Source organism: Sorex fumeus, unplaced genomic scaffold (assembly GCF_029834395.1).
Source record: "Sorex fumeus unplaced genomic scaffold, SorFum_2.1 ptg000095l, whole genome shotgun sequence".
Lineage (NCBI taxonomy): Eukaryota > Metazoa > Chordata > Mammalia > Eulipotyphla > Soricidae > Sorex > Sorex fumeus.
In genome coordinates, this window is record NW_026606152.1 from 1,542,279 (window position 1) to 1,559,177 (window position 16,899).

Below are 16,899 nucleotides of genomic sequence, written 5' to 3' on the forward strand. Positions count from 1 at the left end.
GCAGCTGTGGGGGTGTCTCCTGAGGGGCAGCTGTGGGGGTCTCTCCTGAGGGGCAGCTGTGGGGTCTCTCCTGAGGGGCAGCTGTGGGGGTCTCTCCTGAGGGGCAGCTGTGGGGGTCTCTCCTGAGGGGCAGCTGTGGGGGTCTCTCCTGAGGGGCAGCTGTGGGGGCATCTCCCAACAGGGCTGTTGTGGGGGTGTCTCCTCAGGGGCAGCTGTGGGGGTCTCTCCTGAGTGGCAGCTGTGGGGATCTCTCCTGAGGGGCAGCTGTGGGGTCTCTCCTGAGGGGCAGCTGTGGGGTCTCTCCTGAGGAGCAGCTATGGGGGTCTCTCCTGAGGGGCAGCTGTGGGGTCTCTCCTGAGGGGCAGCTGTGGGGGCATCTCCTGACAGGGGCTGTTGTGGGGGTGTCTCCTGAGGGGCAGCTGTGGGGGCGTCTCCTGACAGGGCCGCTCCTCAGCAGCGAGGATAGTCACTTCCTGAATTCCATCTGGGCGGCGCAGGGCAGATGTGTTGTGCCGGGAGCTGGGGTGGGACCTAGCCCTGGCTGGGGTTTCGCAGCGCCTCAGGAGAACCCCCTTCCGGCGGGGTGCAGGTAGCTGGTGCTGAGTGATGGAGGTTCAGGTGGGCACAGGTGGGAGCTGCTGTCGGGTGCCCTGTGCTGGGACGGGCCCAGATGGAGGGGCCTGGATGGACAGACCCAGGATGGATAGACTATGACGGGTGAACTCAGGGTGGACAGACCAGGATAGAAGGACCCAAGGTGGAAGGACCCAGAGTGGACGGACCCAGGGTGGAAGGACCCAGGGTGGACAGACCCAGAGTGGACAGTCCCAGGATGAAAGGACCCAGGATGGGTGTGCACAGGGTGGATGGGCCCAGGGTGGGTGGACACAGGCTTTGTGGACTCAAGTGTGTGGACCCAGAGTGTCCGCCAGGGGAGCGGGCTGTGTGGGGCCACCAGAGCTCCCAGGGCCTGAGTTGTTCTGACTGGGGCCTCCCGCACCCGTGTCCCCACAGCCTTGCTCCCGCGGTCATGAAGCGTGCTGGGGTCTGTGCTGAGTTCCAGGCCCTTCCTCTGCTACTGCCGGGTCTTGTCCTGAGTGCCAGCCCCCTGACCTCTCCCCTCAGAGCCCAGGGAACTCACCGTCTCACAATGGCCAGTGTGGGCGGGGTCCGTTACCGGAGGTGACCGGAGGCTTGGGCTGCCTCTTCTCCCAGGGACCATGCGGAGCCCAGGGCCAGCCGAGTGCAGGGCACCACTGGCCCACATTACCCTGCCCGGCCGCTGTCATCGTGAAGGTGACAGGAAGCCACAGGGGTGGGGTGGACGGGCTGTCCCGGGCTCAGCGGGGTGAAGTCAGCCTGGTACTGCCCTGGCCTCTGGAGTCGCCACTTCTAGGGGTGAAAAGTGCTCTGGGACGAACCCCAACACCCCGCCCACGCTGCCCCTGGCCCACGCTCCCCCCACCCCCCGCCCACACCGCTCCTTAGCCCATGCTCCCCCCGCCCGCCCCAGACTGCCCCCCACCCCTGAGCCCACTCCCCCAGCAAGCACAGCCCCAGCAGGAGCTGAGGCTGAGGCTGTCTGAGAGTGACAAGCGATTGTGCTGTCATGGTTCCCCAGAACCCTCCCATCCCCGCAGGGAGCGGGCAGGTGCCAGCCTTACACGGGGTAGACGGAGGCAGATGGGGACCCCTGGAGGTTGCCCTGTGACCCTGGACAGCACCTTCTGGCTCTCGGCCTGTGACCATGTTGGCGGGATCCTGGGGGAGTCGCCCACCTGTCTGGGTGACCCTGTCCCCCCAATGCCCTAGGCAGGGCCCTTCTCCCTCAGGGTCCCCTGACACCTGGCCAGAGAAGTCGGCCCCAGGCTTGGCGTATGTGTCCCCCATCGGGCAGGGCCTGGGCCTGTCCCCACGCTCCCAGCACAGCCAGCGTCTGACCTGCGCTGCTGTCTCCCCAGGGGCCCTGCCCTCCCTGCAGCCCGGCACTCTGCAGAGGGCCACCCCGGCATGCCCATGACGACAGCCAGCGAGGGGTCCGGCGACAGGGACAGCTCGGCATCATCCCGCTGTCTCTCCGGCTCCTCGGGGGGACACACCTCATCCACACCACCCCATGGGCCCTGGAGGGAGCAGCCTCCCTACTTCGCGGGGCCCCGACGGCAGCCCAGGGACAGAGACCCCCGGCTGGAGCTGCTGAGGGACAAGATCCGGTCCCAGGCGCGGTGGCAGGCCAGCTGCGCCTCCCTGGGCACCTCGGCCCCCTCCAGTACCTCCTACGTCTACAGCTCGTCCTCGCCGGCCCTCGCATGGCCCCTGGGCCCAGCCCCAGCCCCTCCCAGTGCAGGTGTGTGCCTGTGGGGCGGGGGGCTGGGGGCACCCAGGCAGGAGGCTGTGGCAGGCAGGCCCTCCCAGGACTCTCCTGGGAGGGGTGCAGGGAGGGCTGGGGTCCCCAGACTCACTGCTGCCTGCGCGCGCCCGCCTCAGTGCTACGGGGAAAGGCCCAAAGGATGAAGAGCAGCCCCTGCAAAGGGGAGAAGCCCCCCAGGTGCTCAGGACCCGGAGCTGTAGCCAAGGACAGAGGTGAGACTGCTCGGCCGTGGGCCCTCAGCTGGGCCGCAGCATTCTGCAGGGGGGGGGGGGGTCCCTGTGGCAGGCTGGGCTGGTGCTGGGGTGCAGACCTGGTGGTGAAGGAGGCTCTGAAGCCTGCTGTGTTCCTGTTCCTGGTCCTCAAGGGCCTGGAGGGGCTGTCATGGCACATGCCCTGTGCTCTGGGACCCCCTCAGGAGGGCTGCCCGGGTGCCACTTGGTTGGTGTAGGGAGGCCCAGTCCTGGCACGGTAGGGGCAGGTCTCTGAGCCAGACTCCTGCTTCCACCCTGTTTTCCAGTGCTTGGGGCGGTTAGCCAGGTTCTCACAGCCTCACTCCGCGCCCCCCCCGCCCCCCCCCCCCCCCCGTGCCCGTGCCTGCCCAGGGTGCCCCTCCTTCGCTCTTGAGGGGCCCGGGAGTAAGAGAATACTCAGGCCTGGCCAGGGAGCAGATGAAAGAGGTGGGAGAGAGTGATCAGATGTAAGAGGGGGGTGCTGGGGGACAAGGAGAAGGTTCTGGAACCCCTACCTCCCCTCCCCCAGCCTGGGGATCTGTTCTAGTCTCACAGCATTAGTGAAAAATGACCGGCTTTTCAGCTGACACGGGTCAAAGGGCCATGCCTCGGGCTACATTCATCATCCTGACCGCTGTGTCACCAGACCAGGTCACCTTACGGTCTGTCACTGACACAGTCACAGCTGGGCTAAGGAGAGATGAGTTTCAGTTCAGGGGTCAGAGCCACAGGACTTGGGAATTGGATGAATTAGAAATTTGCTGTAGTTAACAAAAAATTAAATCACAATAGTTATAAAATATTCATCCATCTGGGAGGAGGGAAATGAAGCCCGATATTTAATTCCAGATTTTAGCCCTCGCTTTGCATTTTTTATCATAGATTAGGCCCGCCTGCAACTTTGACAGGGCACCGGGGACTTCATCCATTTCCACAGATTAAAAATCCTCTCGTAAAAAAATTAATTGCCATTAAACTGCTCGGAGGAAGAAAAAAATGTGCCCGTCAGGACTCATTTATCCACCTGGACTGCTCCGTGGGCTAATGAGGAAGCGGATGGAGGGCTCGGGGCGGTGACTATCCAGGTGTTTGGGGAACCAGGAACCAAGACCTTCACTGGGGCCCAAGCCCTGGTCCCATAGGGGCTGGGGGCGAGAACCCACTTCCTCTCTGGTCTACCCCTAAATGCACCCATGAGACCTGTCGAAGGCCTTACAGATGGAGAAACTGAGGCATAGGCGAAGTCCCTCACCTAGTCAGGTCCAAATCAGAGGGCAGCAGAGCTGGCATTTAAGCCTGGGCCCAGGAGGTGCTCCAAGGCTGAGCACTGCCTGTTAAGTGGGGGCCTCATTGTGGCCCCCAGAACCTCATGGTTCCCTGAGTATTGCAAAGTGACTGGGAATCCCCAGCACCAACTGGCCAAGGGGAGTGGCTCCAGGGCCAGGAGTGGCCCCCTGGATGCTACTTGGGAGGCAAAACAACAAAACACTCCACACGATAACCCCTCACCTAACTCCTGACACCCCTCAAAACCTCCCTGAGTTCAAAGGTCAGTGGGAAAGGCCAGGTAGTGGGGCTGAGACATTCCTGGAGGGGAGAAGAACTCAAGGAAGCCGGGCCTGCTTCCATCTGGGTGGGGCATCACTGAGGGGGCCTGCTTCCACCTGGGAAGTGCATCACTGAGGGGGCCTGCTTCCATCTGGAAGGGGCATCACCCAGGGGCCGGGCCTACTTTCATCTGGGAGGGGTATCACTGGGGGGCTGCTTCCATCTGGCATCATGGGGGGGGGCCGCTTCCATCTGGGTGGGGCATCACTCTCAGGGGCGGGGCCTGCTTCCATCTGGAAGGGGTATAACTGGCCCCCCTCCACCTGGATGGGGTATCACTCTCGGGGGTGAGGCCTGCTTCCTTCTGGACAGGCATTACTCTCAGGGGCGGGGCCTGCCTCCATCTGGGCGGGGCATCGCTCTTGGGGCGGGGCCTGCTTCCACCTGGGAGGGGCATTGCTCTTGGGGGCGGGGCCTGCTTCCATCTGGGCAGGGCATCACCCTCGGAGGTGTGACCTGCTTCCACCTGGGAGGGGCATTGCTCTTGGGGCAGGGCCTGCTCCATCAGGTCGGGGCATCACCCAGGGGCGGGGCCTGCACGGGGGGGGGGGGGGGTGTCAGGCCCCCTCCTCTACAGAAGAGGAGACCCAGGCTCAGAGAGATTCAGGGTCCCGCTGGGTCTCAGGCCTGCCTCTTGCTGCTCACAGGCTGAGGGTGCAGAGTCTGCAGACCCCAACCATGCCTGCAAGCCCCGCACCCTGGCTGTGTCTCTTTGTTTAAGATTCGGAGTCGACTGGTGTTTACGCCTGGAGGAAAGGTCGTGCCCTGGCAAGGGCGCTCCTGGGGCCGGCCCCTGCACTCCCCAGGTCCCCCTACAGGGCACCTCCAAGGGACCTCACGCCCGCTGCAGAACTAGGTACCTGGGTGTCTCGGCAGGCGACTTCCGGCTCCGCTGTGGCATGGGGAGGGTGGCCGTGGAGGTGGCCGTGGAGGGGGACGCTGTGCGCCAGAAGGCAGCAGCACGAGGAGACCACACGTCAGCCACCACAGGAGCCAGTCTGCAGGAGAGTCCCAGAGGAGGGTTTTGGGCTCCAGGGACAGGCTTGGCCACCAGAACACTCTGTGTGGCATGGCAGCACCCCGTGGGGTCAGCGTCTGCAGTGCAGTGCCGCAGCTCCATGCCAGGAGCCCGAGGGCGGCTCCGGAGAGCAGCGGCAGTGGAGCGGCGGCACTGAGCTGCCCGGGCTCGGTCCACAGGAGCAAGTAGGAAGAGCAGAGCTGCCCGGACCCCCCGCACCGCCGAGCCCAGCTCGGGCTCCGGCTGCAGCAACCACCTGGGCTCGGCCAACCCGTCCAGCCTCACCTCCTGTGACCCCGCCAGGACCCTGCACTCCACAATGTCCACCCTCAGAGCGCTCCGTCAACAGATCCAGGCCAGGATGGAGCAGGCCCGGGGCCGCCCCAGGAGGGGTCCAGAGCTGGGACAGCGGGACCTGGGGGGGAGAAGGCAGCCCTGGAGGGTTCCAGAGGCCCGGGAGCCCTCAGGCTGGCCCCCTCAGGCTGGAACAAAGGGGCAGGGCACGGAGCGGGCTGGGAGTGCGCCCTGTGGGCAGAGACACAGAGACCCCTTATTCCGGAGGCCCAGGAGCCCCCCGGACCAGCTGAGGTCTGGCCCTCAGCGCCCTTACAGCGCCTCAGCCAGATGGGACTCCTGGACCCCCAGGACCTGGCCGTGGGAGCCCTGGGACCCCCCTTCCTGGGGCCCGAGGAGCTCCCCCACCCAGTGCTCCTGGAGTACCGCCTCCACGCTGCATTCGGGTGACCGCTGGCCCCCTTGGGGGCCCAAGCTGGCCGGGCAGAGGCCCGCTCCCGAGGCGCCCCCGAGGGTGCCCCCACCCTGCCCGAAGCCGCGGGCGGCCCTGGGCCACCTGCACAGCTCCGAGTCGCTGCGAGACTTCATGCGGCAGCAGGCGCTGGCCCGGAAACACCAGGCCCAGCAGGAGAAGGCCTTGGCCCTGCAGGCACAGCAGCTGCGCAACCAGCGGTTGCAGGACGTGTACCGGCTGCAGAGGGAGGCTGTCCTGGGCACGCCGCTCCCTGTGCCATGTTGGGCTGCCCCACGGGTTTCCCAGACCAACCCGGGCATCGTGACCTTCGTCCCCAGCTCGGCCCAGTTCAGTGTGAGTGGGGCTGTAGGGAGGATGGGCTCCCGGCTGAGGGTGCGGGCAGATTCTGAGTGTGCCCCCCACTGCCCTTGGACCCACAGAGCCTGGGCCCTCCCCGGAAAGCCGCACAGGAGTGGAGCAAGGTGACGTCGGGCACCTTGCTGGGTGACCAGGAGGTGCCGGGCAGGTGGGTGTGGGCACTGCTGGCTGGGCGCAGGGCTGGGCTGGCGCCCCTGCTGCTGCCTGTGGGGCACCCTGTCTCCCCTTCCCAGCAGGCAGCGCCTCTGGCGCGTGTCCCCTCAGCACGTGACAGCACTGACAAGCAGCTGATGTTCTCTAGATCTTTCCACACTGCTCAGGGCCACCCAAGCGGGGGCAGGCGGTCCTGGGCTCAGCCTCAGCGGGCACTCAGGAGACCCCTGCTCTGCCTCCTTGGGTGGGGATATTCCCTGATCTTCAGTTAGTGCCCCCGCAGAGGCTGTGTGGAGGCCACTGGGCCCGATGTGGGTGCAGTGTCCAGCAGGCTGAGGGCCAACTCTCTGCGCATGGCTGTAGCAGGGCACAGGTGGGCCTGGAGGCCGGGGACCTCAGAAGTCCCCACCCCGACAGTGCTGCCTGCCCTGCTGTGCGGAGGCTGGGCCAGTGAGGTCAGGGTGGGGGCACTCAGGTCACCCCTCCTGGCCACTGGGCTTGGACCTGTGGTCTGAAGCGTGTGAAACACCTGGGGACATTTGTCCAGGGACATACTCCTGGGGCGGTGCTTGAGGCCTGCTGCCTGATGCCCAGGGCTGGGGACTCACCCGGGCGAGCAGGCTCCTGGCCGCCCTGTCCCCCCGGGTCCCCTGATGACCTCCGTCTGACTCCCATGCCCCTTCTCCCACTGGACACTCAACCCCTCACCAAGTCCCCATATCCGGTTCCTACCTGGCCTGCCTCCCAGAAGGACACATGTGCCCATTAGCCCCCCATGTCCCCACGCTCTCCCTCTGACCTCACCCCCACGTCCCACAGGAGTGGGGTCCCTGAGTCTGTGGCCCTGTGACACCTTGCGGCCCCCAGGTGCGTCCATGGGGAGTTGTCGCAGGAACCAGGTTTCCCTGGGCTGCGGCCATCTCTGTCCCCCCACGGCACTGGCGGGCACTGGGCTGTGGCCATCTCTCCCTGTGGACAGAACCGTCCTGCGCATGGGGTACAGGTGCTCTAACAGCCCCGGGAGGAGCTGTGGGCGTCTCTAGCCGGCCCTGCCTTTCTATGGTTTATCATGCCGAGGGGGGCCGTGGGTCACCCGTGTCTCCTCCAGCTCCTCCATGGACAACCAGCAAATTTCCAGGGGGCTGTGTGGCCATGCCACAGCACTGCAGGGAGCACTGCTCCTGAGTGAGTGACCTGAGTGGCAGGTCTCAGCACGCTGGCGTCTGGTGCTGGGGTCTGCTCCATGGACCCGCTGAGGCCCTGAGCGGCCCTCCGGTGTCCGGCCTGTGCTTCGGCTTCTGGGGGCAGCATTCGTGTCTGTGGCCAGCAGCTCGGTGCTGGGCATCCGGGTTCTGCCAGTCCTCCTGCTGTATGCTGTGTGTGGGCGCGCTCCAGCCTCCCAGAGCCCTCTGGCTGCTCTGTCGTGGCCTTGGGTTTGGCTCTGAGGCCCGGGCCGGCGCCCGTTCTGCCCGTTGACCCTGAGGGGCCGACTGACCCGGGCCTGGCTCTGGGCTCCCTCTCTCGTCAGCTTCTGCCTGTGCCTCAGCCACACGGAGCTCCTGGAGCCGGGCGCCTGGGACGGCTGGGACGGCGTCTCCCCGGAGACGAGGGCCAGCACCTGCAGGGGCTGCCTGAGGTCCCAGAGCCTGACCACCCGCTACCCGCACTCGGGGGTATGCATCTGCCTGGCCTCGGAGGGGGCCCAGCGCCTGGGTGCCCGCGGGCCGCTGCACTTCCAGCACCGGCAGGCCCGGCTGCAGGCGCTGGAGACCATGGCCAACGTCCTGAAGCAGCGGATCGACATCCTGACAGCCACTCTGCGCCCACGCGAGCAGCCAGATGCCCCTGGGGACCCGGGCCCGGAGCTGCTGCTGCCGAGCCTCCACCTCTCGCCCGCTGCCCCCAGGAGCCTGGGCACTGCCCAGGCCTTGGTGCCCAATGGGGGCCCAGAGGCGTCACAGCGCTGGCCAGACATGCAGGTGGGGCCTCTGCACGCTGCCCCCTGCTTCCTGGACCCCCAGGCCCTGCCGCAGATGGGCCACCATGGCAGCCGGCCCCGAGGTAGGGCTAGCCCCACCCTGGAGCTCCACAGAGCCATGGCCAGGCAGGACCACGCCCCCGAGTCAGCGCCCCTGCCCCACAGTGAGTTCTGTGACCCCGACCCCGCAGGTTTCACGGAGGACGGAGTCTGCGTGCCGGGTGAGAAGCTGCTGCTGGGAGCTGGTGCTCCCTGGGCCCCCAGCACCTGTGCCAGGAGGTGGGTGCCGCCCCCTCGCCCCACGCCCTCACGACGCCCCCACCCTCACGACGCCCTCCAGCCCTCATGCCCCCCCAAATGCCCCCCAGCCCTCACGCCCCCACTCTGCTGGCCCAGCACTGGCAGGCCTGTCCCCAACATCCAGTCCAGAGCCTGGTCTGGGACCTGCACCCTCAGCTGTGTGGGCACTCTGGGCTCTTCCAAAGGGAGCAGGCCGCCCACCTTCCTGTCCAGGCCCACCCTGAGCGCCCTGGCCCAAAATGTGCTGTCCCAAGGCACACTGGCCCATTGTCTGGAGTCACATTGTCCCAAGTCCTGAGTCCGAGTGCCCAGTACTGGTGTCCTGGGGTGCATTGTCCCAAGTCCCACTGTCCTGAGTCCTGTCTCTGTGTCTCATTGTTCTGAGGGCATTGTCTGAGTTCTGTTGTCCCATTGTCCAGGTGTCCTGAGACTGTTGTCTCCAGGTCATTGTCCGATTGTCTCATTGTCCCCTCACGTTGTCCCAAGGCTGTTGTCCCGCTGTACTGTTGACCCTTCGCCTGAGGCCCACTGTCCTGTGTCCCATTGTCCCTTCACCTGAGACCCACTGTCTCATTGTCCCTCTGCCCCAAGGCCCACTGTCCCATTGTCCCTTTGTCCCTTCGCCTGAGGCCCGCTGTTCCATTGTCCCTTTGTTGGAGCTGTCTGAGGTGTCCCCACCACCGGGAGAGCACCAGGCTGTTGGAGCAGCTGCTTTCCTGGGGGCCTTTTGCCCTCCCCGACCCCCAGGGCTCCCCAGGCACTGAGTGTTCCCCTGGGTCTGTCCTCAGCCCCTGTCCTCAGCCCCCAGAGGGGGCCTTCCTGAGGGGGCCCAGGACTGGCTTTCTGAGGGGCTGGAGTCCGTGGACACTTGTGGTCTCCGCATGGGCTCCCCTCTTTACCCTGCAGGGTCCCTCCACTTCGGGCCTCCTTTCTAAGCCAGAGCAGGCACACACTGGCCACCTCCTGGTCCCTGACCCCCCCTTCCCCAGGCCCCGGGGGTCCCTGCCTGGTCCTCAGTACTCAGGGCACATGGGAATGTGGCAGGGCCAGGGCCTCTGTGCAGGTGTGGTGTGGGCAGGGCTGGGGGCCAGGAGTCGTGTGTCCATAAGCTGACACTCCTGCAGCGGGGACTAGAGATCTGTGCCCAACCCCCTGGCTGTCAGCCGCTGGCTACCCTAGCCTGCGGAGGCCAGGCCAGTGCCCACAGCTCCTGCCCCCTTCACGGCCCAGACCCCCTGGAACTCAGGGTCTCTGGTCTCAGGTCCGGCCCTCCATCCCCGCTCTGGGCTGCCCCGGCCACATCTCATGAGCGCCCTTGTCCCCAGCCTCACCTCGTCGGATACTGCCTCTGGCTCCCTGCGGCTGGACAAGATGCCTGCGGCCCTCGGGCTGGGCTTAGCCACGCCCTGCACTGACCAGAGCTTTGGTAAGGGCAAGCCTGCGGACAGGCCCTGGGCTGTCTGGTCGGGTGTCCGGGGAAGCCCACGGGGGTCCCCCCCTCTGCCTGGGCACCCCTGGGGCACAGAACACCCTTGATGCGGATGCAGCCCCCTGTGGGATTAAAGGTCTTGGAGACTTCAGGGCCCTGCTGCCCGCTCTGTCCCCTGCCATGACCCTGCCGGGGTGCTGTGCGCTCTGGGTCAGGTGCGGGCGCCTGCCTCCATGCACTGGGGACTGTGAGCATGGGGGCACATGTGCGCACTCCTGTGCGTGCATGTGAAGTCATGACGCAGGACCACGTGGGCTCATGTTGGAAGCTGCATGTGTACACACCAGTGCATATGTGTGAAAGAATGCCTGGGAACATGTCGGCATGTGTGGGAACATGTGCATGTAATCATTGCATGCCAACATGTATGGAAGGCATGTGCACATATAAGCTCTGTATTGAACATGTAGACACAAAGATAGAAACATTTGTGTACATGCATGTGAGAGCATGTCCATGAGACATACATGTAGCATGATATAAGCACATTTGTATGCGCATGCAAGTGGAACATGTGTGCAAATATGTGAAAGCATTCCACAGGAACGTGTGTGCATGGGTAGAAATGTGCATATGTTCATGAGGACTGAGAGCATGTGGACATTGTGCATGTGTGTGGAAGCATTTTATGGGAACATGTGGACAAGCATCACATACGTAAGCATGTCCATCTGGAAGTAAACATGCACATGTGTGTGGAAGCATGTGAATACGTGCACACATGCTATGAGGACAGGAGGGTATGCTTGGAAGCATGTCACATGTATCAAGCATGTGTGCATAAGAACATATGAGCATGTGTGAAAGCACACATGTGGGATGCTGGCATCCATGTAGAAGCCCTGCAGGTGTGTGCAGACATTTGAGCACTGCAGGGTCTGTGCCCATCTTGTCTCATGCCCCTGACCTCTGACACCCCCCTCAGGCCGGGGGGTGTGGGGCTCAGCCTCAGCTCTGCTGTTCATGCTGGGCAGGTGAGACCCCAGCCTGGACCCCACAAACACCTGCTGCTCAGGGCACCTTGAAAACGCAGGTGGCCAGGTGGCCCCGCAGGTGCAGTGTCAGGGGAGAGTTCACGGGGCGCAGAGATCTGGCTGTGAAGCTCCAGTGCCCTCATCCTGAGAGTGACACAGAGAGGCAGCGTCCAGAGGCACGAAGGGCCGGCCTGCGCTAGGGCTGGCCTAGCCAGGGGATCCCCGGGGGCCTCACAGAAGGGGTGACCCCCTCTGCCCATCGGGCACGGGCAGGAGACAGGACCCCACTGTGAGCCCCTCTGTTCCGGGGACAGGGACAGAGGCTGGGCTGATCAAGCAGGTGGGGGCAGTCCCGGGGCTCACTCCCAAGGCCAGGCTCAGCCTCTCCCAACTCTACCACCACCCCAGACCACACGGGGCGCCCAGGGAGCCCCAGCTAGAAGGGTGGGGGTCCTGACCGAGCACTGCACCAGCGTCAGGCGCTGCCGACACACACACATTCACAGGGCTGGGACCCTGCGGTGAGGAGGCAGGCCTGGGGTACGAGCCCAGAGCTGGATGACCCTGAGCTGGATGGAGACAGGGCCAAGTAGGTGCTGGGGCAGCGCCAGCCAGCGGCTTCCAGGGGAACCTTTTAGACACAACCCAACACTTGATTGTACAGAGGAGCTTTTGATTGTTGTCCAGAATTTTCTCACCCTTAGCCCCCTCTGTCCTGGAAGTCCCTCAATGAGGGAATGTTCTGGATCCCGGAGCTTCCAGTCACTCACGGCCCGACGGCTCAAGCCCAGAATCCCTTTCTCCTTTCCAGTTTTTAACATAAACAGCAGGAGCATCCCTGGCCTGGCCCTGCCCGCAGGGTGTGGAGACCCCACTTGCCTCACCCAGTGACTCTGGCTGGCAGGGGACCGGGAGGCTCGGTCCACCTGCCTGCGATCCATTCTGCTGTGGAAAGGGGGGCAAGTGGGGGGGCAGGCAGGGAGGGCTGAGCAGGGCTCTGGTGCGGGGATCCACTCCTGAGGGGCTGCAGCGGGTGCAGAGCAGGGACACAGCTGAGCTGTACCTGCCCCACCCCCGTCCCCCAGGGCCTGGAAAACCTTGGAGCAACCCAGGTGCCCTCCCCGCCCTGCCCCCCACTGCCCGGGGCCTGTCCCCAGGGAGGGTCTGTGAGCGATCTCCAGCTTCTGTGCCAGGTGGGAGTGGGCACCTCAGTACCCCCTCTGCACTTCCACAGGCCAGTGTGGTGGGGCCAGCGGGCCCTTCACCCCCAGCTTCCTGAGGACCCTGAAGGTGCGTGCGCCCCCGCCCGCCCGCAGGCCTCCCGGGCTTCTGGCAGGGGATGAGTGGGGGGCGGCCAAAGGGGAGCAGGGGGGGATAGGAGGCTGGGCTGAGCCTGAGATGGGGCAGCAGCTGGGCCCCTCTGCAGCTGGACCAGCAGCAGCAGGAGCAGACGCTGGCCCTCCGGAGTGTGCGGGCCGAGCTGGAGCTCTGGGAGGCCCAGAAGGCTCTGGAACAGCTGCTCTTCAAGCAACAGGTGCAGGTGGGGCTCCCGCCTCCACGGGCCTGGCCCTGGCTCCTTGCCATGGGCGACCGTGCTCTCCTGCCCACAGCACCTGGCCGAGAAGCACCCCGTCATCTCCGGGCCAGGCCACCCGTGGCCAGCGGCCTCCTGGAGCCCCAAGGCCAGTCGCAGGTGTGTGCGGTGTGGGGCTGGGGGTGGCGTGGGCCCAGCAGGAGCCTCAGCTCTCTTTCCTGGCAGATCCCACACTCCAGTGGACACCAGCTGCTCCTCGGCGTCCGCGGCCTCCCCGGGCAGGGACTCAACCCCACTCTGCTGGGCTCCCGAGGGTGGGGCCGGCAGCGCCGCCTTTGCCGGTGAGTGAGCCCAGAGCACTGGGACAGGCGTGCCACACGCAGCGGGCGACAAGGGCACTGCCTCCTGGGCGTACCGGGTCAGAGCCAAGATGAGAGAGCAGCCGGCCCTGGGGGCATCTCTGCTGACCGCCAGCAGGGGCCAGCACCACCCCTAGAGACTTGGAAGCAGTGTGTGTGTGTGTGTGTGTGTGTGTGTATGTGTGTGTGTAGGGGCGCCCACCTCCTCAGCCCTCGCTCTGCTCATTGCCGGGGCCCCGGCACATGCGCAAGGGGCGTGGCAGGCTCTGTCTGCGCCACAGCAGCGGCCGCATGGCTTGTCCATGTCTCTGGGCAGGTCTGTGGGCTTCCACTTTCTGTCCTGATGCTGAGGGTTTCAAGGACCCTGGGGGGAGCCCGCCACCCTCCACCCGCACTGAGGCCGATTCTCCTTCCTCCGGGCAGGGAGAGTCACTCCTTTGCTTCTCTGCTGTGCAGCTGCTTCCAGCACGTTCCCTGGGTCTCTTGCCAGGCCCCGGCCGCTGGGCTTGCCCACTGCGTGCCGTGAGAGTGAGCTTTGCTCCTTGCTTTTCCGCCTGGTGGTTCTTTCTCTTCTTGCCTCTGGAGTAGACGAGCCTCTTTCCCCTGGGGTTGGTGGGCCAAGGCAGGCCAGGGGCTAGGTGAGCCACAGTCCCAGTGCGGCCACCACTGGGTCAAAAACCAAAAAACCAGTTCATGGTCCGAGCAGGGTCATGTGACTGAATGTGGGGTCGTGAGAAATCTGGCAATAGTGAAAGGCTCTGAAAGTCACTGAGAGCCGAGCGTGGCCGCGAGCCGAGGTGTCCACTCCGCACTCTCACCTGCAGGGTCTGAAGCAGGAGTCAGATACTGCGGTTCCCAGTGGGAGCCACGGCTGCACTGCAGGGGTGGGCTGGGGGAGCAGCCCCAGGTTCCAGTCCCTCCCCAGCCCCCTCCTCAATACCCTATTCCCTAAGCACCACTGGGAGTGAGCCCCAAGCTGCGAGCAAAGCATCTCAGGTTGGGTCCCCAAATTTCTCCCCCAAAGATTGAACACCCCCAGTTCAGTTGCCTTGTCTGTTTCTTGGGGTCCGCTGTGCTGCTAGTTCTTGCTGCTAGGACTGGTGTGTGAATATTCACAGCACACATGTGCATATATATATGGGATTTTGCTCACTGACTTGTTTAGGTGAGTTTTTTTGGGGGGTCACATCCAGCAGTAGGCTTACTCCTGGCTCTGTGCTCAAGGATCATTCCTTGTCAGCTTGAGGTCTATATGTGACACCAGCAAACTCCAGCCCGCTGACTATGACTCCGACCCCTAGGTGGGTTTTTAAGTAGGTGGCAGATCCCAGACCCAAAGCTCAAGGACTCCAACATGTGAAATGCAAGAGTTCTGCTGTGGGGCACAGGGGCCAGGATAAGAGAGTTGCTATGGGCAGGACCCGGCCAGGGGTGAGTGCATGCACACACACACACAAACCACAAACATGCATGAACACATGCAGGCACATGCACACATATGCATGCGGTCACACACGTACAGGCACACAAATGCACACAGACGCACGCACAGGCACACACGCACCGCACGCAGACACACAGACGCAGATGCACGCAAAGGCACACACACAGACGCACGCACGCATAGACGTATGCACAGGCACACACATACACACACATGTACAGACACAAGTACAGATGTACTCACAGGCACACGCATACACACACACAGACGCACGCACTGACTCACGCATGCACAGACGCACACACATGGACGCACACATGTAGACGCGCGCACAGGCACCCGTACCCTCACGCTGCCTTGGTCGCATCTGTGCTTTGGGGCCACACAGTTGTGCTTTGACCTCCACATGGCGGTGTGGGCGGTGGACTCCTTCAGGGGGCCCTAAGGATGTGTGCAGCCAGGCCGCGGGACACAGACCCCCAGCACGGGCAGGGCCGCTGGAGCTGCCCTGTGCCACCCTGCACCTCTCCTGCCCCAGAGCTCACAGCACACGGGCACTCGCCCTCCGGGGAGCCAGCCGCCAGGCTCTGCACTCAGGACAGACCCTTCCTGCAGGTGAGCCTCGCTCCCACACGGCCCCTCGGGTCGCCCTGTGGGCTCTGGTCCGGGGGTTCCCCCGTCCCGCCCCCCTGCTCCCGCCTCTCAACCCGGCTCCGGTCATGCAGTCAGCACCCCCGCCGCTGGCCTGGCCTGTTTCCAAACCAGCTAGAACAAACCAGTGCCTGCCCAGGCCAGGGCCAGGTCAAGGGGATGGAGGCCGAGATGAGGGGGCAGGTGACGCCGGTGGCGGCCCCCTCCCTTCACACCTGGGAGGTGGGTCCCAGAGCGGCCCAGCCCCTGCCCCTCGCCAGCCGAGCGGGACCGGACCCTTCGCCCGCCTCACGTGGCACAAGCTCCAGCAGGAACTGCGCGCCAAGACCCAGGATGCGCTGCTGCGCCTGCGTGAGATGGCCTTGGAGGAGAAGGTCCGCACGGAACTGGCGTGGACAGACCACCAGCAAGGGTGAGCGCACGCACCGCCGGGCCGCAGAACATGCCCACCCCGGGTCCTGGTGTTTGCAGAAAGTTAGATAAGGTATCGGGGAACCCCAGGCCAAATTCATCAATATCAAAATCTCCATAGCCCCTGCTCCCCGAGATAGCGCGCCGGGCACCCTGCACCGGGCACCCTGCACCCACACTGGGCACCCCTCACCCTGCACCGGGCACCCCGCACCAGGCACCCATCATCCTGCACCGGGCACCCCACACCCACACTGGGCACCCCTCACCCTGCACTGGGCACCCCGCACCCCCAGACACCCCGCACTGAGCACCCCTCACCCTGCACCGGGCACCCCGCACCCCACATCGGGCACCTCTCACTGGGCACCGGGTGTGAAGCAGCCTTGGAGAGAGGCTGCAGTTGCAGGAGATAGAACATCCAAGGGGAGAAATCGAGGTTCCTGCGCCCTGCATCCCGGTCGTGGCTGGTCCAGCCGCATGGGCCAGGCCAGGGGTCACGTCCTCCTCCCTCCCATCGTCGGGGTTGGGCTCTGCCTCAGAAATAGTCGGGGTGAACAGGGTGTTGTGCGGGGCATGCTTGAACGGCAAGCCACGCCTGTGTACTGCCCATCGTGCCCTGAGCCAGGCCTGGCCCTCAGGTCCCCAAGCAGCCGAGCAACCTTGGCGGCACTGTCCACCCTGGGGCAGAGGCAGCAGGCGGTGCTGGACAGGCTGGAGCAGCAGCAGGTATGTGGGCGCCTCACCACCCCTGGGTCCGGGCTGGCCGAGAGCAGGGCGTGACTCAGAGGGCAGCAAGTGGGGGCCGCCTCCATGCCACCCTCTCCCCTGCGCTGGCCCTCCCAGTGCTGACCCTCCCCGTGCTGGCTGTCCTGTGCTGACCATCCCATGCTGACTGTCCCGTGCTGACTATCCCTTGCTGACCGTCCCCATGCTGGCTACTCCCATGCTGACCATCCCGTGCTGATCATCCCGTGATGATCATCCCAGGCTGACCCTCCCCATGCTGACCGTCCCCATGCTGACCGCCCCTGTGCTGACCCTCCCTGTGCTGGCCATCCCGTGCTGACCATTCCATGCTGACCATCTCATGTTGACCATCCCATGCTGACTGCCCCGTGCTGACCCTCCCCTTGCTGGCCGTCCCCTGTGCAGAAGGAGATGCGGTCCCTGCGGCGCCTGCAGCGGTCGGAGAATCGTGCCCGGAAGCTGCTCCTGGAGCAGCAGCGGGACCTGGCCTTGGTGCAGCGGTC